The 27,948-nt window shown below is 36.4% G+C and overlaps 1 protein-coding gene across 1 annotated transcript in view; it reads left to right on the top strand.

Moving 5' to 3' along the window:
* The first annotated feature begins 1,260 nt into the window (after positions 1-1,260).
* The window catches only part of LOC145671318 (dual oxidase maturation factor 1-like), a 712,486-nt gene continuing 685,798 nt past the window's right edge, over positions 1,261-27,948 (top strand). Inside the window, exon 1 of the mRNA XM_081740315.1 lies at positions 1,261-1,378. The gene's annotated coding sequence lies outside the window, so the exon portion shown is untranslated. The remainder of the gene's footprint in view (positions 1,379-27,948) is intronic.

Below are 27,948 nucleotides of genomic sequence, written 5' to 3'. Positions count from 1 at the left end.
TGATTTTATACAGCATTGTTTTCATTGAAGTGATTGTCTATAATGTTACAGTTACTTTATTTAGATGGTACTATACATATATATTATTTTAGAAAGTAGTTTCAGAAGTAACAGCACTGATTGTAGCGAAAATAGATTTAAAAATATTCTATCAATTCAATATATTTAGTGCAGTTTCTCACGTACGAAATGGAAGCATATAGCAACGTGATGTGGAAGCGAATTTAAACCAAGATTTATATCGTAATTGAAAAACTAACAGCATAAGAAAAAAAAGCAGTTGCATAATTATTTTTCCACGCATCAGTGCATTTAATTATTTTTTAGTTCGTCATCATTAAAGATATTCTTAGCTATTGATAAACCTTAAGAAGTACGAGAGGAATTATGCTTTGTTAGTTAATAAGAAAAATCAAAAGATTGAATTTGTTTGAATCGTCCTTGGATTTTTTTTTTTTTTTTTTTTTTCAATATTTCTTCCGGTTGATTTCCGTTGTGGCTATTTGAAGTTCTTTCTTCGTGGAATCGTTTACCTCAGTGGGCAGTGGTGCCAGTTTGTGATTACGACATTTTAAACTTCTTTTTTTCCACAAATATTGTCTGCAATGTTCGTGTTAAAGTATTAAACATTACGAGTCAAAGCTTTATTTAGCTCGATGTGAGATTTATTTCAAAATTTATTTTATTTGTGTTCTTTATAACTAGTGAAACAGAAGTTATTTTTTTATTATCCCAAGTTGAATTCAGTTGCATGAAGATACAACAAAAGTAACAACTTAAGGAAGTATTTGTGGCATTAGTGCTGCAGTGTAGTTTCTAGATTTTGTGATTTTTTAATAGTTCAGATTACGAAAAGTTCCGTTGTCCAAGTTTTGTAGGCAACGATGAATCATAATCTAAAAGAGTGTTTCAACTACTACATTTAACCATTATGTTTCAGCAGCTAAAACATCGATTGTATGGACGTTAAATAGTTAAATTGTGTTGATTTTTATCGAAGTGAAACAGTGAAATTGTGCTCTTCAACAATAATTCCGTTCTACAAAGTGCAAAGTGAGATAAAGGTATTGCTATCCTCAACTGCGTGTGTTAATCTAAGAATAACATAAATACCTTTTAAAACAAATAAGTTTTCAGACCTAAAAATCATTCTTGGCATCAACCAAAATAGATGAACTGTCTTTCAAAAATAGTGTGTGACAGAGAAATACAAGTGTCGCTTTTTTTTGTAACTAGCAAAACAGCCGATTAGCCCTAGGTAAGAAAGAACAAAAATATTATATTTAAATTTCCATTTTGTTTGCCTAAGTGACTTTCTCAAGTTAGCAAGTTAGTACCAGTTTCGTGAATTCTGAAGAAATATAAGCTGAATCTAGAAGTAAGTACTAATATCATTTACTGTATTTTATTTGTTTATTCAGAAAAGTTTCAGAATCTTGCGGAATGAAATCTCTCCTGGCTAAACCTTCATGGGATGAAATCTCATCTAGGACAAAACCTTGTCATCCAAAATCTCGTGGTGAGATGAAATCTCATCATAGCGACTTTTTCAATTTAGAATGTTCAAGATATCGCCGTAGGATCTATACATAATCCTATATTTAAATATATATATATATATACACTGTGAAACGCCTACAGCATATACAATGACACTTGTGTATGACGGACACCTTCATCATAATTAAATATGTTTGTCCTGGCAAAAATATAGCTTATTATTATTATTATTATTATTATTATTATTATTATTATTATTATTATTATTATTATTATTATTATTATTATTATTATTATTATGTGACAGATCCCTCTGCTTCATATGTACTCTGAAATACGGAGATGGACAATGTTTTCTTTTTCCCAACATTTTGGTAACCTCTTCATAACGGACAGGAACTATACTCAGTTCAAATTTACTTAGCACAGAAAACACCTTTTGCCATTTGAAAATAAATTTGATTACAAATTCATTTCATCAAATAATTACTCAACCGTTTTTCTGTGTTGATCAGATAAACGATGTTGATTTGAAAGTGGAGAAAAAACTATATAAATTACTCCTTTTCCCTTTAAAAGCATATTTCTAAAAAAACGGTGGAATATACGTTCTCTAATTTTTAATAAGAAGTTTATATGAAGAGTTTCGTGTTCTTAACTTAAGGGATTTGTGACGTGCTAGATCTTTGGCATAAATTTTGAAGCTTTGATAGGATTCGACGTTTATATAAACCGAACAACTTAATTAAAATAGATTCGGTCAGAGGTGTCATTTGGGGATTGAGAGGGAAATAATTGTTCCCTCTTAAGATATTTATTCAAAATTATAATTTAAAAAGTTACGAAAAACGTGAAATATTACTTATATAGAAGAGTCTTGCTCCCTCCCCCCGAGCAAAACCTGAAACGATGCTGCTAGATTTGATGAATAAGATTTCGCCTAGGTCAATTTTTGGTTTATTTTACTATTATATATCCATTCATTTTGAACTCATTAATTTTTTAAGCTTTTAATGTCTGACGTAAGCATTTCTGGTCCCATGTTATTTAAGTATTTCTTCTTTTTCTCATTATTATTATTATTGAGTTGAGTTGAGTTGATTTCGAGTTTAACGTCTCTTTTAGCAGCGACCTTCTGATATGAGAAGGGACCTTCTGATTAACGTGGAATTCGAACCACATGTCTTCCCCCGGGAACCGAATCCGGGTCTCCCACACCAAAGGCGCGTACACTAACTTCTCTTAGCTACAGAGGAGCTCTCATTATCGTTATTATTATTATTAGGCCTATTATTATTATTATTATTATTATTAGATTGGCAAGGTGGTTCAATGGTAGAGCGCTTACCTTGGTTCGTGGGGTCCGTGGTTCGATTCCAGACAAGTAAGTTTGTGGTGGACAACATCGTACCCGTGGGTTTTCTCGGGGTACTCTCATTTTCTCCCATAATGTCATTCCAATGTTTCAACCGGAAGTGGTTAATTTAAAGCGCTCCCGGTTTGAATAGAAGGTTAATGGAGAAGATGGAACCTGTTCCTTGGGAGCTTAATCGTTTGAAAAAAGAAAAAAAGAAAGAAAGAAACGCATCTCGATAGCTTTTGCCGCTTTGAAACAGGACGTAATAGTAAATTTGAAGCACTTCTGCTTTTGGTAGAGTGTTGTGGATAGTCAGGTTATGTTGTCTTGAGACCCAGAATCGTTTTCGAAAAATATCTTCTCACTATCTGCTACCGTTTCCGTTCTATGGTGATAAATGTTGAAACCGGAAATGTCTAATTTAAACCACTTTCGATTTGCATAAGAGCTTCAACGGAGGAGACGGAACCAGATATGTCGTGGATCAATGAAAAGTTGACCCACCGTCCACTGTGGTTCACTGGCCCATGACCCACCATCTATTGTGACCCACTCTGACCCAACATCCACCAAAATCCATCATCATTATCTCTTGACTCATGATCCACACCCTCCTCTCCACCGACTAAACAGTTTACACTTGTAATAAAACAAGGCTGTGAACTTATCACTAATCGGAATTTGAATTTCTACGGTCAATCGCTCAAGCATCGCTGTGTTATAATAGCGGTGGGTCTGACTTTTACCATATAAAATGGTCAAGTGTTTGTCATGGGTCAAATTACGATAAATTTCGATTTAATATATATAATTATTTCCTAGTTGAATTACAGATACTTTTCAGTGAAAAATAGGATGCAATTTGAAAGTCTAAAATCAAGGAAAAGTAAATCAACATGAAGGGGAAAAAACAGTGTAAAGTTCGACTGTGTCTCGAAAGAAAGACATTGCTATTTTATATCAATATCCAAAGTGCCTAAAGTTCTTTTTTCACTTACAAGGAGAAGACAGAGTTTGGTATGTGAACTTCGGGGCCATTTTTTGAGAGGTGGTAGTGCACATTTAAAGAGTTGATATTACAAACTGGGAGAGCTCAATGGCCAAAAATTACGGAGAAAAACCGTCTTAAAGTTTTCTACTCGCCGCATATATCGTACAACACAGGAATTTACTTAGTGATGGTGTGGCAGATTGAGTAAAATCTGTAACTTATGTATAATGTGTTCCGGGTTCAATTCCTGTTCAAGTCATACATTTTTTCTTTTTTTTGCTTCAACCATAAAGTAGGTATTTGTAACTATAAGTAAAATATTAATTCACCGTATGTTTATAATGAATAAAAGAATAGAAATTTTCAAATCACTTGTAAAATCTTTCAATGTTCCATGTTAACTGGCAAACAAAATTTAATTTATTCCGTAAATATACTGATATCACGAGTTATATTGTGGTTACGACCAGTGGCGCATTTACGATTTTATTTCGGGGGGCTTTGCCAACTTTAGTCCTGGAAATGTGAAAATTCTCCAAGTTATCTCGTGTACTTTTTATAGTAAATAACATTTCTGGGGATTAAGCTCGGAAGCGCCCCCCTTAAATACGCCACTGGTTATGACAGTCGTTGTGTAATAAATGTTCTTGACGCTCTGTGTCTACATGTGTTGACAGTTTGCGAATTACATAGGAGTTGAGAGGAAATTCCCTTTGCTATACCCAAAGGAGATTTCCTCCTCATTCCCCTTGTAATTCGCACACTATCTACAGATGTAGACACACGAAGCGTCAAGAACATTTTTTACACAACGACTGCGGTAACAATAATATTTACGGAATATGTTAAATTTTGTTCCTACCGTAGTTAACATGGGTCATTGAAAGATTTTACAAGTGATTTGGAAATTTCTATTGTTTTATTCATTATAAACATATAGTGAATTAATATTTCACTTATAGTTACAAATGGCTACCGGTACTTTATTGGTTGAAGAAAAAAATGACGTATGACTCGTACAAGAATTGAACCCGAAACCCTCTATTCATAAGTCAAAGATGTTCCTCACTTTGCCACGCCGACCGTGTGTTGTGCGATATATGCGGCGAGTAGAAAACTTTAAGACGGTTTTCCTCCGTTATTTTTGGTCATTGCGCTCTCCCAGTTTAGTTAGCAATATTAATTCTTTTAATGGTCACTACCAACTCGAAAAAAAAAAAAAAATGACCCGAAAGTTCACTTACCAAAGTCTGCCTTCTCCTTGTTAGATATACTCATCTCAGGTAAGTAAATAGAAATAGGCTACATGGAAAAGGGGGGAAAATTGAGGCCTTGAAAGTAAAACGTAGACAAATTCACCAGTGTTCAGGAGATGCTGTTTACAATGCACTAAGCAGAGTGGGTCACGGTGAGTAGTGGGTTGCAGTGATCATGTTCTGTTGACTCACGATCCGCTAAGCCCATCACAAATCTTTATCCGCTTGACCCATTTGACCCACACGACTCACTGGCCTATTCTATCTCTGGCTGACACGTGTGACGTTAACTAGTACAGTTTATTTTAAAATTGATTTTAACTAATTATTAATAAATATTTCATTATACACCCTATGGGACTGCGCGATATATCGGTTGAGAACCACTGCCTTAAAAATCACTCTGTCTTAGTGAAGTAATAGATTTTTCGAATGAAATTTCTATATTTTCTTTTATCATGTTTGATTATTCTCAATCTGAACCTTACGAACATATTTTATTTTTTTCTATCATTGTAATATTCTTGTGTACGATTAAGTTTTAAGAGTAATGTTACTACCTCAGAAGTTAATAATAACTTGGATTGCAGGTCCTGTTCCATTGTGATATACCAAGTGATTATACGCTGGGAAACAATCGTCAATTATTTGTGTGAATTTCTTGTACTAATGTCTCCCGAGTCTTGATTGACTTAAAAATTGATAGAGTCACAACAATGCCAGTATCTGAAAGAAAGAAAAAAAAAAAAACAAGGACTTAGAAGAAGAGGAAGAAACGAGAGTACACAGACGGAAAAATCTCAAATGTGATGTCAGCATCAGTGCTTACACAACATGGTCTGACTACTTTTTAGTCAACCTTTCCAAACGATTCCCTCAGTCAGGAAAGTTTCGGTGTCAAAATAATGAGTGTAATCACTGTAATGGACCTTCTGCAATTATATTAACAATTTCAAATATGACTCCATAGCGTTTACGCTTATTATCGGTTGCGACATCTTGTAGATGGAATGTAATTGTGACTTTTGCATTTGTGAGCATACATTGTTATTATTGTTGTTGTTCTTTGTATGTATTTTGTGTGGCAAAATTGGCTACATTGTTTTCACTCACATTTCCTATAATGTTGGTAGGTCATGCTACTTTTACAAAATCTTATGTAATTTACTGTTTCAATCATATTGAACAGAAAAAAGTAACTGATTGGATATACGCAGTGTGTACCAATATACAAAAAGGACTGATAGCCTCACGTAACGTAGTCCTTAACTGTCTCACCTTTGATGCGAACGGTCCGGGTTCGATTCCCGATGAGAACACAGTCGAAAAAATGGTTTTTAAGGCCATACATGATAAAGACGGCATTTCGGTAGGAGGTAGAATGAGATGTGGAAGATTTTCAGATGATATAGCGTTTGTTGCAGAATCTTGAAAGAAAATCAATAGGATGTTTGAAAACTTGAGGAAGGGCTTTGAAGAATATGGGATGAAAATAAATGTTAGGAAGACAAAAACCATGGTGATTGGTACGAAGCGGTCAGTCAAATATAAAAGTGGGATGGGAGAAAATAGAACAAGTGAATAGTTTTCAATGCCTGGGTAGTATTCTTAGTAATGGCATAAAGTGCAAACGTGAAATAAAAGTAATGATAAAAATGGCGAAAGCAGCTTTTAGGAGGAGGGTCATTGAATAAAGAGTTGAGAAAAAGACCTATAAAATGCTTCGTGTGGAGTGTTGTACTGTATGGGGTGGAAACATGGACATTACGCAAAGGTGATGAGAATCGACTGGAAGCTTTTGAAATGTGGATACGGAGAAGAATGGAAAGAATTAGTTGAGTCGAGCGGAAAACGAATAAGAGGGTATTAGAAATGGTGGGGGAGAAAAAAATACTTTTAAATATTATTGAGAAGATGAGAAACTACTATGGAACATTGCCTAAGAAGAAATTGTGTCATGAGGGACGTGCTAGAGGGTATGGTGGCAGGAAAGAGAGGGAGGAGGCAAAGGAGCCTACAATTAATGGACTATACGCCCTATAAAAGCAGAAAGATCATACGTGAAGACGAAGACAGTGTGACCACCGCTATTACTTTCGTACTAGATCTAGTACCTTTGTGAAGAAACTAATATTCATTATTTATTAACTTTCGTTGATCTCCCACAAAATCATTTATTGTTTGTATGAGACATAATATTCTTTAAGACTTATCTTCGATGTTGTGAGACTATTCTTTTTTTTCCTTCCTAATTACATAAAACTATTTCTTATGTGTCGAAGTACGCTAGTCATTCGGAAGTCCTAGTTTATGAAATTCATGCATGTCTGAAAATTTAGTCTACGTTTTTCTTCCGTAATTTTGTGTTTTCGTAGCTAAATCGTGGAAATTTTTGTTTATGTTATATAATGTATTATATCAATGTGTATTTTATATAATAAAGCTAAAAGAGCTCCTTTCCCAACTATCTGTCCATCTCTAACGTCATGAGTATCTGTTGAGACGAAAGCATCCCAACTACACGTGTCTGGAGTCAGCAGAATTACCAGCAAATCTTTGCCTTTAAATACTCTCTCTAACCCGAAAACAGGGAGTCACACGGAGCCTTTGGAGTCGCTTAGAGACTTTAAAGTCAGTTATCAAAGTTAGTCTCCAGATCCAGTCGGGAGTCGGTCTTCAAAATCAACTTAGGACTCAGTCGCGAAGTTGTCAAAAGACTGTTAACAGAGTCGGTCCGGGGAGTGCACGGCAATCAATTGGGCACTCCTGGACCACCGGCTGACCTTCCGACGCCACCTGTCAGACACAGCAACTAACATGGGCGGCGATTAGGGGGGGCAAAGGGGGGCAGTTGCCCCCCCACTTTTCTGAAATGGCCTATTAATGTATATAGTTTCAACCAGGGAAATTCGTATATAAACATTGATATACAAATATTCAGATCATGTCTTGCCCCCCCACTTTTAACGTTCCATCGCCGCCACTGGCAACCAAGGCAACAAGAAGACTCGGCGCACTGATGGCAATCCTGCTTAGTGCAAGCTTCTCACATGAAGCAAGGAAGAACATCTACACCACATGCCTACGACCAATCCTACTATATGCACACCCGGCCTGGGAGCACGCTGCACCTTCTCATCACAGACAACTACAGATCGTCCAGAACAAAGCGGCAAGAGCTATCACTCGACACGAAATCGGCACAACAACCGCTCAAACACACGAGGACCTGGAACTCCCATTCCTCCAAGAAGTCAGGGAACAGCTCTCCGCCAGATTCTGGGCAACAGTCCACAATCACGTCAACGACGACATTGCAGCCATAGGAACAATCGTCCCCCGAAGAGCAACATTTCGAATGCCACGACCTCCGTAGGAATGTGTTAGCCTACAACGCCACCAAGGAGGGCTCGCGACAGTCGCAGCTCCAAAAACACAAATAGGAAGAAAAAACACAAGCCAGAACACTCAACATGGAAGGCAAGAGCAAGAGCTCGAAACTTAGAAAACTAAAACCCTCCAAGACCAACGAGACCAACTTAAAACACGAACCAAACAGTCTATAATTCGGTTTTCAACATACAAAACATCGGACAAACAACAAAAAAATAACAAGAAGCCCAGCAAAAAAAAAAAAAAAAAAAAAATAAAATAAAAAAATAAATAAATAAATAAATAAATAAAGCTATAGGTACTGTAACATCAAATTTCTTCCTTTCTCTTCCTCACCTCTCACCTACCCATTCTCTGTCTTTCTCCAAAAAAAAGCTAAAATTCTTATTTTCATTTCTCTTAAAATTAAACGAATGTCGTCCGGTCCCAAAACCCGTTCTACCCTTAAAAAACATCCCAAAAATCTCTCTTTAACGACACAACTTTCTTTGAAAATTCTTTTCAAATTTAGCACCCGTAAAATGGTAGAGATGCTGGCTCTTTCTTAGTAATTTCTACTTTATTCATCCCCCCCGTAAAATAGTTAATATACTGGTTTCTTCTTTACAACTTTTCAATTAAGTTTTTTTCTAATCATTTTTCACCACCGCTCCCCTCCCTCACCCTCTTAGCACCCGTAAAACCTTTTATAATATTTTAGTGTTCTAGTACGTTCACCAACAAATGTAATACTTTTCTCCTCCTTTTCTCATAAGTACATTCAGGAGAGAAAAAGGAAACTCGTGAAAATGTGTCAATCTACGAAAGTTGCACTGTTAAGGGTGTCGGGAAGAAACAGATCCAATTCTACCGATTTTGTGCCGTAACTTATAGTTCATTCTATTGGGGAAAATAGTAAGTACAAAAATGTCAAAGAATGAAGGGTTAAAACTAATAAATGACCACAGTAAACAATATTACATATTTAAGGTAGGAAGCAGCCTGAGACCATTACTTTAAGTACCATCCCAGCATTAGTCTGGTATGAATGAGAAAAACCAAGATGAAAGAAAACAAAGTAAACGAAGAAAAATAATAATAGTGCAAGGTACTTGAGAGGAGTCGCTACAAATTAATTCTCTTTAACGAGGACGATTACGAAACATCACCTACTGATTGAAATCCAGATTATTTTCCAATAAAGTAAATTTCAATTAAACTTTTGGTTATTGTTAATTATCCCATATCGGACTCCCGAAGAAAACTCATCTAAACAACTTATTGACCGTGCCCATAGCGACTACTCTCAATCATGACTCCGTTTTCTTTCATTTAGAAATAGAAAAAAAAGAAAGTAGAAGGGTAAAAGAAGGAGGTATAAAAAGAAGAAAGAAAAAGAAATAAGGTTTTTTAATAAGAAACAGATTACTGGATAATTCCGGAAATATAGTAAAAGGTCGGGAAAGTCCTCGAAAGATGAATCATTCTAAATGTTATTAACGACTAATCAATTTTGGAATGCTTCGGTATAGACACATGTTCCCTCATACCACCCAGACCTAGCTCCAGGCACCACGATCATGGGGTTGCCCAGACCTAGACCTGGAAATGAGAAAAGTGAAATTTAATTCTTTGTAAAGTTATTCCAACCGGTGATTGATAACCATCCAGCATCTGAACTCTGTCCTCTAGGATCGACCACACATATGAATTAGCCAAGGAAAAAAAAATCAAACTTATAAACTCAATATAAATTTATGTGTCGTATCAATCGAAGTCTCAACTTCCTGGAAGAAAGATGTCGTATTTAGGCTTATCCTGCTATTTTTGCTTCACTCCTCGAGCCGATTTAAACCATTAGTAGCGGTCCTTCATGACCTAGGTTATTTACATTAACACATATATTAAAACATGACACATATATTACAGATGTTAATATGACAAATGATATCACTAAAATTACTTAAATTAAATCTATCATGCATTCACACGCTCACTCACTCAGGACAGTGTATATATGTTTAAAGGAAACCAACTAACTACAAGGGTACAAATAGTTTATTACATTCATAGTGAAAAAAAAGACAAACATATAATTATGAAGAAAATATTAAAAGCACAAGTTCTTGGTTATATATTAATAGAGTACATAGTATTAAATTTTAGTAAGTTTTTATATATTCAATCATATTGACAAATGGGAAAAAAAAATAATTACATGTATCATATCTTAGGCATGCTAAAACAAAATTATGATTTGCGACATACGCAAAGAAGACATTTATTTCACTTAAAAAAAAATTGGACAAAGAGGAAAGAAAAAAAAACTTTTTGGTGTATTAGAACTTATATGAGTCTCTACCTCACATTGGGTAATAAGATATTAATGATTTTGAGCGTTCAAATCACAAATCACGCACTACTCATAGTGTCCAAAACATTTCCCTCCATTTAACTTCGTTCGTGTTTATATATATATCTCTATATGTATATATATCTATTGGTTTACAAAACCATTCGTCGTCTATACTTGGTTTATAACTTTTAACAGTTTATATCTGCAATCGCACACTGCGACGCTTTATACCCATCCAGGGATTTCGAAAAATCACTATCGCTAGAGGATGTTTCTCCTCTTAGACGGTTAATTTCCAAACTTATTAATTGAATAGTTTTAAGTTATTTATGCAACACTGGGACATGTCATGAGGCCTTTCCTTAGGATCACTTTCGTATATATATTTGTATATAATTCGGATTTTTAAAACGATCTCCCGCAGATGTACGGAGTATAAAGGTTTAAATTGAGGATAAAAAAAACTGGTCAAGTCACAGGATACATATACAGGTGAGAAGGATTCAAGGTACACTTTCCACAATGGTTTTAGGTTGGTAGTTCAGGGATAATATTCGTTATGATGTGGGTTACGTTTAGACCTGCCGTTACTTTCCAATACATGCCATTACAGAATTACATGAGGTATCATTTACATTTATTCAAAAGAAAAGGAAAATTACTTAAGTGCACGGCGGTATTCATGACAAAATCTACATTCTCACATTCGTCGGAAAACTCACTGGCAAACTATAGCAACCAATACACGTTTAGGGGGACAGACACGAGCGCTCTTACATATATTCATAATACATTTAATATCATACTTTTACTTTAAAATCATATTCACATATTAAGTACATATACATTTCGACGTATTCATTTCTCTCTTTATATATATATATATATTTATATTCAATAAATGCGCACACATTTAAATCAATCACCCCAATAATAAAATTTTTTACAAGGTTGCAAACATTGTCCCAAAACAAATGACTTCCGACATTACATATGAAAAAGAAAATCGCTTTTCTACCTGATACCGCGCATCTATAAATTTTTCACTTTTATATATTCAATTCGTGCTTAAATAACGAAAAAAAAAACTTTGTAAGGCAGGCACGTAACACAGAGCATTTCTAAAGATATAACTAGATAAACCAAAGTACAATTTCTGGGCCCAAGTTAACTACAAAGTAATCGAAAACCAACACAGAAAAGAAAGTGACCAACGGATTACAAAAAAAAACTTAAGAGGAACAACGGTGAAAGAACGTAATCGAAGTGTCGTCAAATACTAAGTCTTTGTTCATTTCAGCGATAGGTCAAAATGTGATGGAGGACCCAATCACTATCTACTTTATCCATGAATCGTGTCTTGCAACGTCTCAGCTGGTAATTGCAGATCAGAGTTGTACGTTAAATAAATCGTAAGCAACAAGTTCAAAATCTTGGGGGGGGAAGGTTGAAAATTTGAAAAAAAAACTTGAAGAAATGAAGACAGAGAGAGAGATAGAGAAGAAGGAAGACGAAGAATAGGGGCGCCAAAGACTTAAGTGAGAAATAACTAACGCTACAAAGATAGAAGTCGAATTTCGCTCTCAACAAAATCCATAGCCAAAATATTCTTAACATGCCAAAAGGGTGGTCTACTCAAATACGTAGACTCAAGGGGCGCCCTGCTGCCAAGGATGCAAGTTCTGTGTCCATCAGATCCCAATCCCACAAGAGTTTGCTTGTAAGATTGAAATCCGATCCCCGTATCCGGCCCAGACCAGCAGGATAAAAGGAGAGGGGGAAAGGGACCAGGTAACTGCGTCCCCAATTTTGAAATCTCTAAGTAAAAAAAAATATTCGACCCCTTAGAAAAACTAAGAAGGTTCGAGGACAGTAATGAAACTAGAATAGAAGTATTATCTGAGATATCCCTAACTAATGATTTGCCGAAATAAAAAAAAAAAATTAAATAAACTGAATTTTGGATCGGTGATTTCTATTGCCAAACCTCACCGATAGCTACCCTGCGCTGACACGCCACAGTCTGGGATGTCGTTAATTTCCCTCGTCTAATTAAACTAAGAAAAGAAATGAAAATACTTAAAGGGACTAGGGGTCGACATCCGGGTACGCGAAAATAAATTTCAATAACTAATTGTTTTGATTCTGTAACCCTATCAGAGCTGTCGCCTCCATGAACATTGTAAGCTAGCCTGAGTAGGTAACGTGAAGGAAAAAAAATCTCACGGAGCAGGATATTCTATTTAAAAACCGACCAGAAAATATAATTCACTATAGCCCTGTTGTATAACTGCTACTGTCTTTTCATAATTTATTATTCAATATGTCTAGTCAGCGATTATATGATGCTACCTATTCTATCAGATGGTATTACTATGGTTGATTATTACTATAACACATTAAACTACAAAGTATTACCATAGTCCGACTATATATTGCCTCCGGTCCGCGTGATATCATGGTGCAGGGGTCAGAACTTGAGATGTTTGTAGCTACACGTATCTATTCAATATCTATATATCAACACACGGCGAAGTATTCACTGGGCTACTATATATTTAACTATATGGGCGTTCTATCTTCTATATTCATTTACTACAATATTCATACACTTTATATTCATATTCACATTAATATTCATTTGCCACGACGCTATATTCTACAAACACCCTGTTTCCTCTATCTACGCCCAGCCTATTTACACATTTCATCATAATACTTTAAAATCTATAGTCACTACAAACATTTCCCATTCCGATCACCGCACGAAAACCTCACTCGAACTCAAGACTCTTTCACACACACACAATACTATGTAATACCTGGTAGCTTTATTAAGAACGAAAAAAAAATCCTACGTATGTTCACTGAAAATAGAATTATCCGCGATAATATTTAATGTTTATAAAATTCTGCAGCAACAATGAGCTTCTGCAGCCACGAAGAAAAAATGGACATTTATATAATTTCAAAGCGAAGAACTAGCATCATATCGCCCGACTTCTGTTAAAAATTTACGTATTGTTTATTTATTTAAGTATTTCGATTTCTAGACTAGGCAGAGTGTTGAAATTTCAGAATATATTAATTTTGGGTCACTTGACCTAACTGTACATTCATATGGGCTGTGAATTATACCTTCTAGGTTTTATTTCGGAAAGAAAGGTCAATTTCATGAAATCTAAATCACTAAGCATCTCGACAGAAGAATGGCGGTTAGTACTGACTTTTGACACTAGGGCTAGCGACGATATAATCAACCCTTGAACAACTGAATGTGACCTTGTACACGGAATTATTATACTATATTAAGTTCACTATTAAATATTGTGTATGAGTTCACTTAATGACGGAATAATAAAGAATTTATCGCATAGTAAATACTACACTGTCCATATTTAATTATCTCACACACTCTTTCATCACTTAACTACCACAATTACTACTACTAGAACATGTTTCTACATTACGAACACATACATGCCACATTCATACTACACACTACATTAATACATGTTATACTAATAAATATATACAGAAAACATTCATATTTTACCATGTTAAATCGGCTCTATGAAAGGAAAGGGGAAGAAAGGAAACAGGGCCAACTGGCCCTGTATTCACTAAATCACATTCTTGAGTGTTTAATTAATGCCCTGAGGGGACATATCGAAGTATTAGCTAACAATAGGACCCCTGCCCTGAACCCGGAAACAAACTAAATGTTCAACTCATCCCGCTGGAAGCCGTACTCCCAATTTGGGAGTCAGATAGGAGCCCCTACTGTAAATTTACACGTGCATTATTCTACCTATCTTAACTACAAAGAAATTAAATACCGCCATGTATGTAATAAAAAAAAAGAAATCACTCGCTAACTACATAAACAAATCTATAATGGACAGGTCTTGTAACCCTCAATTAGTAGGAAAATTGGGAGGTAGAAATATCAAGGGAAACACTGATCTTCAGAACCGGATTTAGGAAGAAAAACAGAAATCACAATACTTCGGGATCCTGTCCATAGCCATCGGTAGATGCAATCATGGCGTCACTATCTTGCACTTACTATTCTCAGTTTTTTAAACCAGTGTTGTTCGAAAAATTTAATAGTTTATGGCTCCTTGAGACTTCCAGTGATTTTTCATGTTAATAAAATTCAAATATTACCTGAATTTTGATGTTTACCACTGCAGGAATCAGTCCATTTACGAAGCAAAAAAAACTAATGTCGTCGACCACAATTTCAGGCATGGAATGGAATAATTGCGCCCTAATATCATAGCGTGGGTTTATCATCCAATCAAAACTAAGCATTTTGGCGGTGGGGCTTTGAAACGAATAAAATTTGGTAAAATCTGGATTAAACTAGATTTTAGAAGGACCTAGGTATCTAAAAGAGAGGTGAAGGGTGGTCCTAAAAATTCTGTCGAATTTTAGATTGGTTATTTGATCTGAGAAGTTCCGTCCAATGATGGACCTATGTTTTCAGATAGCACTGACACCGTAAGAATTGTAATAATCCATTTACACATCCATATACAAGACTTATAACTAATTTAAAATATAAATAAAGATATTGATTCCCAAAGCTATAATTCCTAATGAATTTTTTACAGTTTCCCATGTTAATTTGAAATAGAATAACAAATAAAATTACGAATTATATGAACAGCCAGAAATTTTTTGTTAAACGTCAGGTACAGTCGGTGCAAAAATTTTCGGGCACCCTCCTATTAAGAACATAATCTCATTAGACTGTAATGGCATATTACAGTTCCCCGGCGTCGTTAAAAAAATTTTGTTTGAATAACAAAATTTTGTTGAATAGAATTAACATGTATTAATACTAATAAACTAACTACTCACTCATACTCTCATACAGTCAAATGAGACAGTGTAAGATTCACTTTGGGTATTGAGATAGAAGTTCCCGTTTTTTGTCCTCGGTACAGTTGAAAAGCTTAAGATTTTGGAAATTGTTTGTTCCGATACTTTCACCTTTTAGATTGTGTAATACAGCGCAATTTTTCAATAATTTAACTGCTAAAAACGGGCCGGTATAGACTTTCATCCATTTTGCTGACTCATGCTTTATAAGTGAGGATAAGTTATGCAGTTTCAACATCACTAATTGCCCTTCTTGCAGATTTATAGCGTTTGACGACTGTTTCGCATGACTTTTTAATTTTACCTCTACTTCAGCGTATCGGAAACGGTTATCTACGGAATCTAACTCTTTGGACCATGGGAACACTTTCCTATAGCTATCAACGGCAGAATAACTAAGAAAGCGTTCCGCAGGCGTACAGCCAATACTGGAACAATATGAATTATTTAGGAGATCCTGAATTTTGACTAAGTACTTGTGCCAAGTGGTTTGATCCTCATGACACCATAATCTAACTAACCTATTGAGTTCTTTATGGCTACGTTCTGTAACGCCGTTAGCCTGCGGGGAATAACTGGAAGTTTGCTTATGTTTAATTTTGTATTTGTTACAAAAGTCCTGCCATAACTTAGATTGGAACTGCGGTCCTTTATCGGATAAAAATTCCTGTGGGTAAGGCAATAGATGAAAGTATCGTCTCTCTAATACTGTGATTATTTCCTTAGTATGAGCCTTTTTCAGTGGAAGGAAAGTAACGAAACGAGAATAAATATCTGTTAGAGATAAAATATAATAATATCCCTGACTGGGTGGCAATTTTCCAATAAAGTCCACCCCCAGAGTCTCATGGGATACGGTCGCTTGGATATGATATTCCTGCTTAGCTATAGCACGGTTTGTAAACTTTGTTTCGGCACATTCTATGCAATTTCGTATGAAGTTTTTAATCGTGTTTTTTTGATTTTTCCAATAAAATATAGCTCGACAAAAACGATAACACTTCTGAACTCCAAAGTGACCGGTAGAATGGACAACACTGATAATTTGGGGTATACAACTCTGCGGTATCACTAAGAGCCATTTCTGAATACGCAAAGGTTTAATATAAATTAACCCACAGTACATTGTTACTCTGTCCAGATTACGGTTGTTTTCATATTGCTTTAACAGGTTCTTACATAATTCATCTGTTATTTGATTTTCTCGAATAACGTCTAGATTAATATCGGCATCCTGCGTTTTGGTTAAAAAATGAACATAATGTGTTTCGGGCTCAAGCAATACCTCAGGTGGGTATCTGCTAATTGTATCGGCTACAAAATTTTCTCTGCCTGGGCAGTGTTGGAAAATTAAGTCAAATTTCTGCAGTTTCAATAGAATACGGGTGGTTCGTGGCTCAAGGTTATTTTGGGTGAATGCATGTGTGACTGCCGCGTTATCCGTATGGACATAAGTAGTACGACCCATGATATACTGCTCAAAATGTTCACAAAGGAACAGGACTGACAGGAGTTCCAGCTGAGATATTGAAAGAGACAACTCATAGGGTTTCACCCGTCGACTGGCATATCCAATGACGGTAGGATTATCTTTATCTGAAGGATATTGTGCGAGTAGGCCAGCCAAATTTTCCATGCACGCATCACTATGGATGTGAAAAGGCAAGGAGAAATCTGGCTGACTTAATGCAGGTGGGTTACTAAGAAGAGTTCTCAGTTTATTGAAAGTTTCCAAGGCTTCGTTATTCAGTACGAATTTCTGATCCTTTTTCAGGAGTTGATACAGATTAGCAGTGAGACCAGAAAAGTTTGGGATGAATTTTCGCCTCCATCCTATAAGCCCTAAAAACTTCTGTAGTGCTTTCTTGGATTTCGGTACTGGAAAACAACGAATTGGCTCATTGAGTCGAGGGTCAACCCTTATTGTTCTGCCACTAATTATATGTCCTAAAAATTTGATTTCCCGTGCAAAGAACTTACATTTCTTGAAATTTAATGAAAAATTTGCTTGTTTAAAGATTTCGAAAGTTCTCTCTAAATGAGCCAAATGCTCTTCTTCAGTAGTTGATTTTACTAGAACATCGTCTAAGTACAAAATAACAAAAGAACGGGTTGAGTCATTAAAAAATTTTGTCATTACCGATTGAAATACAGCAGGACTACTTTTCAGCCCCTGTGGCAGAACAGTAAGGCAATATTGTCTTCCCTTGTACACAAAACTGGTGCATTGGTAAGAGTCTGGGTGTAAACTAATCCCATAATATGCACTTGACGCGTCAAACGACGAAAACCACATTGCCTGCGAAACACGGTGTAGTAACTCATTGATAGGTTCTACCTGCACCTGTGGAGATATAATTTTTGAGTTGGTAGCCCTCAGATCTAAAACTGGACGTACACCGCCAGAGGCCTTCCGGACGACATGAATAGGATTTCGATATGAAGACATTTGTTCTATTGCTATCCCCAACCGTAACCATTTATTCAACTCTGCTTCAAACTCAGGTTGTATAGCCTGAGGAACGGAATAACATGGTCCAACTGGTTCTTCATCCTTCAACTGTATTTTATAGGGAGGCGCGTTAACGCGGCGTGGGTACTCAGAGAAAAGAGAACGGTACTTTATTAATAATTTCCGAAGACCTGATTTAATCGGTGATGGTAAGTCATCCCGAGTGGCAATATATGAATCAATCTCTGGTTCCGAGACATTGCATTCGGTGCCTAGGAGTGGATCCAGCTGATCTCCCCTGTTAACCCCTCCCTTGTGGAGAGGTGTCACTGCACAGGCAGCTTGACAATTTAAACTGGGGTCAAGCATGGGTTGATCCACCACCGGCCATCCTGATTCACCGATTGCAATCTCTTCCACTGGTAATTTCACTAGCATTATGTTCGGTCGATCCGTAGGAACGACAACAGTGTTTCCTAAACTGTCTTTCATTCTAATCTCTTTCTTTTCCCGGTCAATGATACAATGGAATTTGTCCAGAAACGGACATCCCAGTATTAGGTCCGTTCGCAAATATTTTATGACGAAGATGGCTATTTCGAATATATGATTTTGTATGTTTAGGTTAAAATTTTGAACGCCCTGAACCGAAAAACTTTCTTTTCCAGCGAAAGCGCCAAGTGTAAGGCCCGTGTATGGTCTCAATTTAGCGGATGGAAACCGTTGCTTTAATTTTTTCCACACTTCCCAGTCCATTAGGCAAAGCTCCGAGCCACTATCTATTGTAGCGACAAGTTCAACGCCGCCGATACTTCCTCGTAGGCTGGGAGAGGTAGAAAAATAGCGTTCTTCACTTGAAGCAAAGGGTTCCTCATCTATAACAAATTTTATAACAAATTGTAACGAGTCCCGAAATGATAAATTTTGTGTCCACAAATTAGATTTACATTCCTGGTCAGTCTGATTTTTCAAAATAATGGGGTATATTTTCTTCCAACTATCCTCCCCCATTTCACCAGGTAGTTGCGGAATTAGTTTGTCGATTTGACAGCGGTCTCGCGACTATCAATCCCTCGAGTGGCTAGAATTCCATTTCCGCCATTAGTTGGTATTTGCGAAGGGGCAGAATTCTGAGATCTACTTGCACAGTTATTGTTAACATTGCCGTTTTGACCATTACCGTTTTCTCTTCTCCGGTACGCCCCATTAAAGTTCCTCCTATTATCGTCCCTATTCGGGTTCGATTCCCCCATTGTGCGGTCATAGGGGCGATAACCCCGACGATTGTTAAACATCGGTCGGTTACGGAACAGACGTCGACCATTATATTGATTGCTTTCTGAGCCACTCCCACTCGGATAGCGAGATCCAGCTTGGGTGTAACTCAGAAAGTCCGTTTGGCAACTAGCCGTTGCCTTGCTTTTCACGGGTTTCACAACTTTTGCTTGTCGGGCGAAATACCTCTTCGGCGGGCCTCCAGTTTCTTTCCCACACAGGGCAGCTAGGCGTGACGTAACTTCTCGCACCGTTTGGCACAAGTGGGAAGCAATAGCCCGCGACTCATCTGGTGGAAGAGCGTTCACTATTATGTCTACTAGCTCGGCTTGCGATGGATTTTCCGCAATCTGATAGTACAGTTCGATGATCTTCCAAGCATAGTCCAAAAGGGACCCATACTTGGCTCGATCATATCTTAAAGATTGGAGGTTGCGTTTCTGAAGCCTCTCTATATGTTCGTTGCAGTATTCTTCCTTAAAAAGGATCAGAAAATCATCAAACGTATGAATTCTATATTTAATAGAAGCAAACCACGCGCCTGATGCTGCAATTAAAAGTTTTTCAACTATTTGTAAACGTTCTCTATCGGTCAGCCGATACATTTCTAAACACTGCTGCAATCTACGCAGAAAAACACGAGGCTGTCCATTGGTAATATTCCCGTCAAAAGTGGGAAAACGTTCGATGTCCCTCAGCGAAACCTTGGAACCCATACTAACATAAGCAGGGGAATAGTTACTGGGAATTAACATATTATCCTGCACAATCGGAGTCGTCACCGGATTTACCACCGACGACGTAGTAGCGGTGTTATAATTACCCATGTAAGTGAAAGGGATTTTGTTGGTCGTATTGAATATGTTGGGCTCCATCCCCGGACCAATCGCACCCATGAACAACGACTTAGAATGGCACCCATCTCCTCTTCCCGGCAACACGCTATGTGATTGTATACCTACATGTAAGGAGGGAGCACTCACGCTAGTGACCGTAGTCGTCACAACACTCGACTGATTCGGCACACTATTGGAATTGAACCACGACTTTGGCTCTGACCGATGCATGGGGTAGTGCGTCGCAATATCCCGTGCATCAACTGACACTAAATTTTCTTTTCCTGCGCCACGGATAGTTGTTATAGCGGGTAAGATTTCTGAGGAATCGCTACCGGGGAAAGGATAGGTTACCTCTGATTTTTCGCGACTAGATTTTGTCATTTCTTTTTGAATATTTGCTATCTCGTTTTGAATTTTCGAAATTTTCTGGTCAGTTACTTCCAGTTTGGTTTTCAATGATAAGTCTGACAAGGTTGACTTTAAACTATCAATTTCGGCCTGCTGTGTTTCTAATTTATTGTTGATTTTATGCAATTTGGTATCCATTTGTTCAATTTCAGAATTTACATGCTCTAATTTACCCTCAGTCTCCTGCTGAAATTGCTTTAGGGACTGTTGAGCCTCGCATCTGACCAAATCAATTTCAGTAGACGTTTGCTGCCTCAATGTGGTTATTGAGGAAGCAAAGTCCGAACATATGTTGTCAATTTTCTGGGTTAATGCCTCGAATCGAGATTCGGTTTCTCGTTTCGAGGTGTCAAATTTCTCATTTATTTCACGTCTTATCTCCCGGCTATTTTCATTCATTTCCAGGCTATTATTATCTATTTTCTCATTTATTTCGCGTCTCATTTCCCGTAGCATTTGTTGCAATGAAAGGAGGAGAGCGTCATTATTAGATGACACAGTCTTCCTTTGCTTTTCTTTGGGTTTATCACCAATTGGATCCCCATCTTTTTCATCATCATCGAGGTCAGATATCGCCACTGGAGATATTTGGCCTCGGTTCTTCGGGATACTATACCCTCGCTCACCGTCCGAATCGGGATGTTCATTTTCTTTTTCAGAGGATAAACTCATGGGTTCACGCGACTGGTGGAGCTTCCCCTCACATTCTTTGCAGTATTTAACTATTTCACCAGCCCGGACCTTTTCTGCATTTTCAGCAGTATCCTCTAAATTAATACAACTGAAATGGATCCATTTCAGCCCACATTCGTGACACCTCACTAGCCTACGAGAGACGCGAGCTCTTTTCTCACTACTTTCTAAAGTACATTGTGTACATGAGACTTCCGCGTTCTCGTGTGATACTACTTCCCTATTGGTTGCCATAGTTTCCATATAAAAAGACACAATATAAACACATGCAATTATATCCTTATAAACTAACAATACTTATTAATCAGGTACTATTCATAAATTAAGGGACTCCTATCTAATTCCCTCCTTGGGTCAACTTCCAGCATTTTCAAATTTTAGAAGTCACTTTAGCAAATTCCTTCATTTCCCCCTTTCTACAGAGAGAGACAAAGATAGCAGAACAGCCAATGACTATAATTATTTAATCTCACTGTAACTTTTTAATTATGCACCTTTTGTGGCCAAGTCAATATGTGCTCGATCCTAAACAGTGTTTAATAAATAATTTCAGATTCGTTACCAGGGAAAACAATTGTTTCCATGGTAACTGTCCTGTCACGGTTAGCCAATATTGAAAGAAAACGTTGTCCGTTGCCATAGAAACCGCCGTTTCCAGGGCAACAGATCCTGTCACGGTTAGCCAATATTGAAAGAAAACAAAGTAAACGAAGAAAAATAATAATAGTGCAAGGTACTGGAGAGGAGTCGCTACAAATTAATTCTCTTTAACGAGGACGATTACGAAACATCACCTACTGATTGAAATCCAGATTATTTTCCAATAAAGTAAATTTCAATTAAACTTTTGGTTATTGTTAATTATCCCATATCGGACTCCCGAAGAAAACTCATCTAAACAACTTATTGACCGTGCCCATAGCGACTACTCTCAATCATGACTCCGTTTTCTTTCATTTAGAAATAGAAAAAAAAAGAAAGTAGAAGGGTAAAAGAAGGAGGTATAAAAAGAAGAAAGAAAAAGAAGTAGGGTATTTTAATAAGAAACAGATTACTGGATAATTCCGGAAATATAGTAAAAGGTCGGGAAAGTCCTCGAAAGATGAATCATTCTAAATGTTATTAACGACTAATCAATTTTGGAATGCTTCGGTATAGACACATGTTCCCTCATACCACCCAGACCTAGCTCCAGGCACCACGATCATGGGGTTGCCCAGACCTAGACCTGGAAATGAGAAAAGTGAAATTTAATTCTTTGTAAAGTTATTCCAACCGGTGATTGATAACCATCCAGCATCTGAACTCTGTCCTCTAGGATCGACCACACATATGAATTAGCCAAGGAAAAAAAATCAAACTTATAAACTCAATATAAATTTATGTGTCGTATCAATCGAAGTCTCAACTTCCTGGAAGAAAGATGTCGTATTTAGGCTTATCCTGCTATTTTTGCTTCACTCCTCGAGCCGATTTAAACCATTAGTAGCGGTCCTTCATGACCTAGGTTATTTACATTAACACATATATTAAAACATGACACATATATTACAGATGTTAATATGACAAATGATATCACTAAAATTACTTAAATTAAATCTATCATGCATTTACACGCTCACTCACTCAGGACAGTGTATATATGTTTAAAGGAAACCAACTAACTACAAGGGTACAAATAGTTTATTACATTCATAGTGAAAAAAAAGACAAACATATAATTATGAAGAAAATATTAAAAGCACAAGTTCTTGGTTATATATTAATAGAGTACATAGTATTAAATTTTAGTAAGTTTTTATATATTCAATCATATTGACAAATGGGAAAAAAATAATTACATGTATCATATCTTAGGCATGCTAAAACAAAATTATGATTTGCGACATACGCAAAGAAGACACTTATTTCACTTAAAAAAAATTGGACAAAGAGGAAAGAAAAAAAACTTTTTGGTGTATTAGAACTTATATGAGTCTCTACCTCACATTGGGTAATAAGATATTAATGATTTTGAGCGTTCAAATCACAAATCACGCACTACTCATAGTGTCCAAAACATTTCGCTCCATTTAACTTCGTTCGTGTTTATATATATCTCTATATGTATATATATCTATTGGTTTACAAAACCATTCGTCGTCTATACTTGGTTTATAACTTTTAACAGTTTATATCTGCAATCGCACACTGCGACGCTTTATACCCATCCAGGGATTTCGAAAAATCACTATCGCTAGAGGATGTTTCTCCTCTTAGACGGTTAATTTCCAAACTTATTAATTGAATAGTTTTAAGTTATTTATGCAACACTGGGACATGTCATGAGGCCTTTCCTTAGGATCACTTTCGTATATATTTGTATATAATTCGGATTTTTAAAACGATCTCCCGCAGATGTACGGAGTATAAAGGTTTAAATTGAGGATAAAAAAAAACTGGTCAAGTCACAGGATACATATACAGGTGAGAAGGATTCAAGGTACACTTTCCACAATGGTTTTAGGTTGGTAGTTCAGGGATAATATTCGTTATGATGTGGGTTACGTTTAGACCTGCCGTTACTTTCCAATACATGCCATTACAGAATTACATGAGGTATCATTTACATTTATTCAAAAGAAAAGGAAAATTACTTAAGTGCACGGCGGTATTCATGACAAAATCTACATTCTCACATTCGTCGGAAAACTCACTGGCAAACTATAGCAACCAATACACGTTTAGGGGGACAGACACGAGCGCTCTTACATATATTCATAATACATTTAATATCATACTTTTACTTTAAAATCATATTCACATATTAAGTACATATACATTTCGACGTATTCATTTCTCTCTTTATATATATATATATTTATATTCAATAAATGCGCACACATTTAAATCAATCACCCCAATAATAAAATTTTTTACAAGGTTGCAAACATTGTCCCAAAACAAATGACTTCCGACATTACATATGAAAAAGAAAATCGCTTTTCTACCTGATACCGCGCATCTATAAATTTTTCACTTTTATATATTCAATTCGTGCTTAAATAACGAAAAAAAAAACTTTGTAAGGCAGGCAAGTAACACAGAGCATTTCTAAAGATATAACTAGATAAACCAAAGTACAATTTCTGGGCCCAAGTTAACTACAAAGTAATCGAAAACCAACACAGAAAAGAAAGTGACCAACGGATTACAAAAAAAAACTTAAGAGGAACAACGGTGAAAGAACGTAATCGAAGTGTCGTCAAATACTAAGTCTTTGTTCATTTCAGCGATAGGTCAAAATGTGATGGAGGACCCAATCACTATCTACTTTATCCATGAATCGTGTCTTGCAACGTCTCAGCTGGTAATTTCAGATCAGAGTTGTACGTTAAATAAATCGTAAGCAACAAGTTCAAAATCTTGGGGGGGAAGGTTGAAAATTTGAAAAAAAACTTGAAGAAATGAAGACAGAGAGAGAGATAGAGAAGAAGGAAGACGAAGAATAGGGGCGCCAAAGACTTAAGTGAGAAATAACTAACGCTACAAAGATAGAAGTCGAATTTCGCTCTCAACAAAATCCATAGCCAAAATATTCTTAACATGCCAAAAAGGGTGGTCTACTCAAATACGTAGACTCAAGGGGCGCCCTGCTGCCAAGGATGCAAGTTCTGTGTCCATCAGATCCCAATCCCACAAGAGTTTGCTTGTAAGATTGAAATCCGATCCCCGTATCCGGCCCAGACCAGCAGGATAAAAGGAGAGGGGGAAAGGGACCAGGTAACTGCGCCCCCAATATTGAAATCTCTAAGTAAAAAAAATATTCGACCCCTTAGAAAAACTAAGAAGGTTCGAGGACAGTAATGAAACTAGAATAGAAGTATTATCTGAGATATCCCTAACTAATGATTTGCCGAAATAAAAAAAAATTAAATAAACTGAATTTTGGATCGGTGATTTCTATTGCCAAACCTCACCGATAGCTACCCTGCGCTGACACGCCACAGTCTGGGATGTCGTTAATTTCCCTCGTCTAGTTAAACTAAGAAAAGAAATGAAAATACTTAAAGGGACTAGGGGTCGACATCCGGGTACACGAAAATAAATTTCAATAACTAATTGTTTTGATTCTGTAACCCTATCAGAGCTGTCGCCTCCATGAACATTGTAAGCTAGCCTGAGTAGGTAACGTGAATGAAAAAAAAATCTCACGGAGCAGGATATTCTATTTAAAAACCGACCAGAAAATATAATTCACTACAGCCCTGTTGTATAACTGCTACTGTCTTTTCATAATTTATTATTCAATATGTCTAGTCAGCGATTATATGATGCTACCTATTCTATCAGATGGTATTACTATGGTTGATTATTACTATAACACATTAAACTACAAAGTATTACCATAGTCCGACTATATATTGCCCTCCGGTCCGCGTGATATCATGGTGCAGGGGTCAGAACTTGAGATGTTTGTAGCTACACGTATCTATTCAATATCTATATATCAACACACGGCGAAGTATTCACTGGGCTACTATATATTTAACTATATGGGCGTTCTATCTTCTATATTCATTTACTACAATATTCATACACTTTATATTCATATTCACATTAATATTCATTTGCCACGACGCTATATTCTACAAACACCCTGTTTCCTCTATCTACGCCCAGCCTATTTACACATTTCATCATAATACTTTAAAATCTATAGTCACTACAAACATTTCCCATTCCGATCACCGCACGACAACCTCACTCGAACTCAAGACTCTTTCACACACACACAATACTATGTAATACCTGGTAGCTTTATTAAGAACGAAAAAAAAAAATCCTACGTATGTTCACTGAAAATAGAATTATCCGCGATAATATTTAATGTTTATAAAATTCTGCAGCAACAATGAGCTTCTGCAGCCACGAAGAAAAAATGGACATTTATTATAATTTCAAAGCGAAGAACTAGCATCATATCGCCCGACTTCTGTTAAAAATTTACGTATTGTTTATTTATTTAAGTATTTCGATTTCTAGACTAGGCAGAGTGTTGAAATTTTCAGAATATATTAATTTTGGGTCACTTGACCTAACTGTACATTCATATGGGCTGTGAATTATACCTTCTAGGTTTTATTTCGGAAAGAAAGGTCAATTTCATGAAATCTAAATCACTAAGCATCTCGACAGAAGAATGGCGGTTAGTACTGACTTTTGACACTAGGGCTAGCGACGATATAATCAACCCTTGAACAACTGAATGTGACCTTGTACACGGAATTATTATACTATATTAAGTTCACTATTAAATATTGTGTATGAGTTCACTTAATGACGGAATAATAAAGAATTTATCGCATAGTAAATACTACACTGTCCATATTTAATTATCTCACACACTCTTTCATCACTTAACTACCACAATTACTACTACTAGAACATGTTTCTACATTACGAACACATACATGCCACATTCATACTACACACTACATTAATACATGTTATACTAATAAATATATACAGAAAACATTCATATTTTACCATGTTAAATCGGCTCTATGAAAGGAAAGGGGAAGAAAGGAAACAGGGCCAACTGGCCCTGTATTCACTAAATCACATTCTTGAGTGTTTAATTAATGCCCTGAGGGGACATATCGAAGTATTAGCTAACAATAGGACCCCTGCCCTGAACCCGGAAACAAACTAAATGTTCAACTCATCCCGCTGGAAGCCGTACTCCCAATTTGGGAGTCAGATAGGAGCCCCTACTGTAAATTTACACGTGCATTATTCTACCTATCTTAACTACAAAGAAATTAAATACCGCCATGTATGTAATAAAAAAAAAGAAATCACTCGCTAACTACATAAACAAATCTATAATGGACAGGTCTTGTAACCCTCAATTAGTAGGAAAATTGGGAGGTAGAAATATCAAGGGAAACACTGATCTTCAGAACCGGATTTAGGAAGAAAAACAGAAATCACAATACTTCGGGATCCTGTCCATAGCCATCGGTAGATGCAATCATGGCGTCACTATCTTGCACTTACTATTCTCAGTTTTTTAAACCAGTGTTGTTCGAAAAATTTAATAGTTTATGGCTCCTTGAGACTTCCAGTGATTTTTCATGTTAATAAAATTCAAATATTACCTGAATTTTGATGTTTACCACTGCAGGAATCAGTCCATTTACGAAGCAAAAAAAACTAATGTCGTCGACCACAATTTCAGGCATGGAATGGAATAATTGCGCCCTAATATCATAGCGTGGGTTTATCATCCAATCAAAACTAAGCATTTTGGCGGTGGGGCTTTGAAACGAATAAAATTTGGTAAAATCTGGATTAAACTAGATTTTAGAAGGACCTAGGTATCTAAAAGAGAGGTGAAGGGTGGTCCTAAAAATTCTGTCGAATTTTAGATTGGTTATTTGATCTGAGAAGTTCCGTCCAATGATGGACCTATGTTTTCAGATAGCACTGACACCGTAAGAATTGTAATAATCCATTTACACATCCATATACAAGACTTATAACTAATTTAAAATATAAATAAAGATATTGATTC

Source organism: Thermobia domestica, chromosome 15, assembly GCF_964235325.1.
Source record: "Thermobia domestica chromosome 15, izTheDome1.hap1.1, whole genome shotgun sequence".
Lineage (NCBI taxonomy): Eukaryota > Metazoa > Arthropoda > Insecta > Zygentoma > Lepismatidae > Thermobia > Thermobia domestica.
This window is presented reverse-complemented; position numbering and strand designations above follow the sequence as displayed.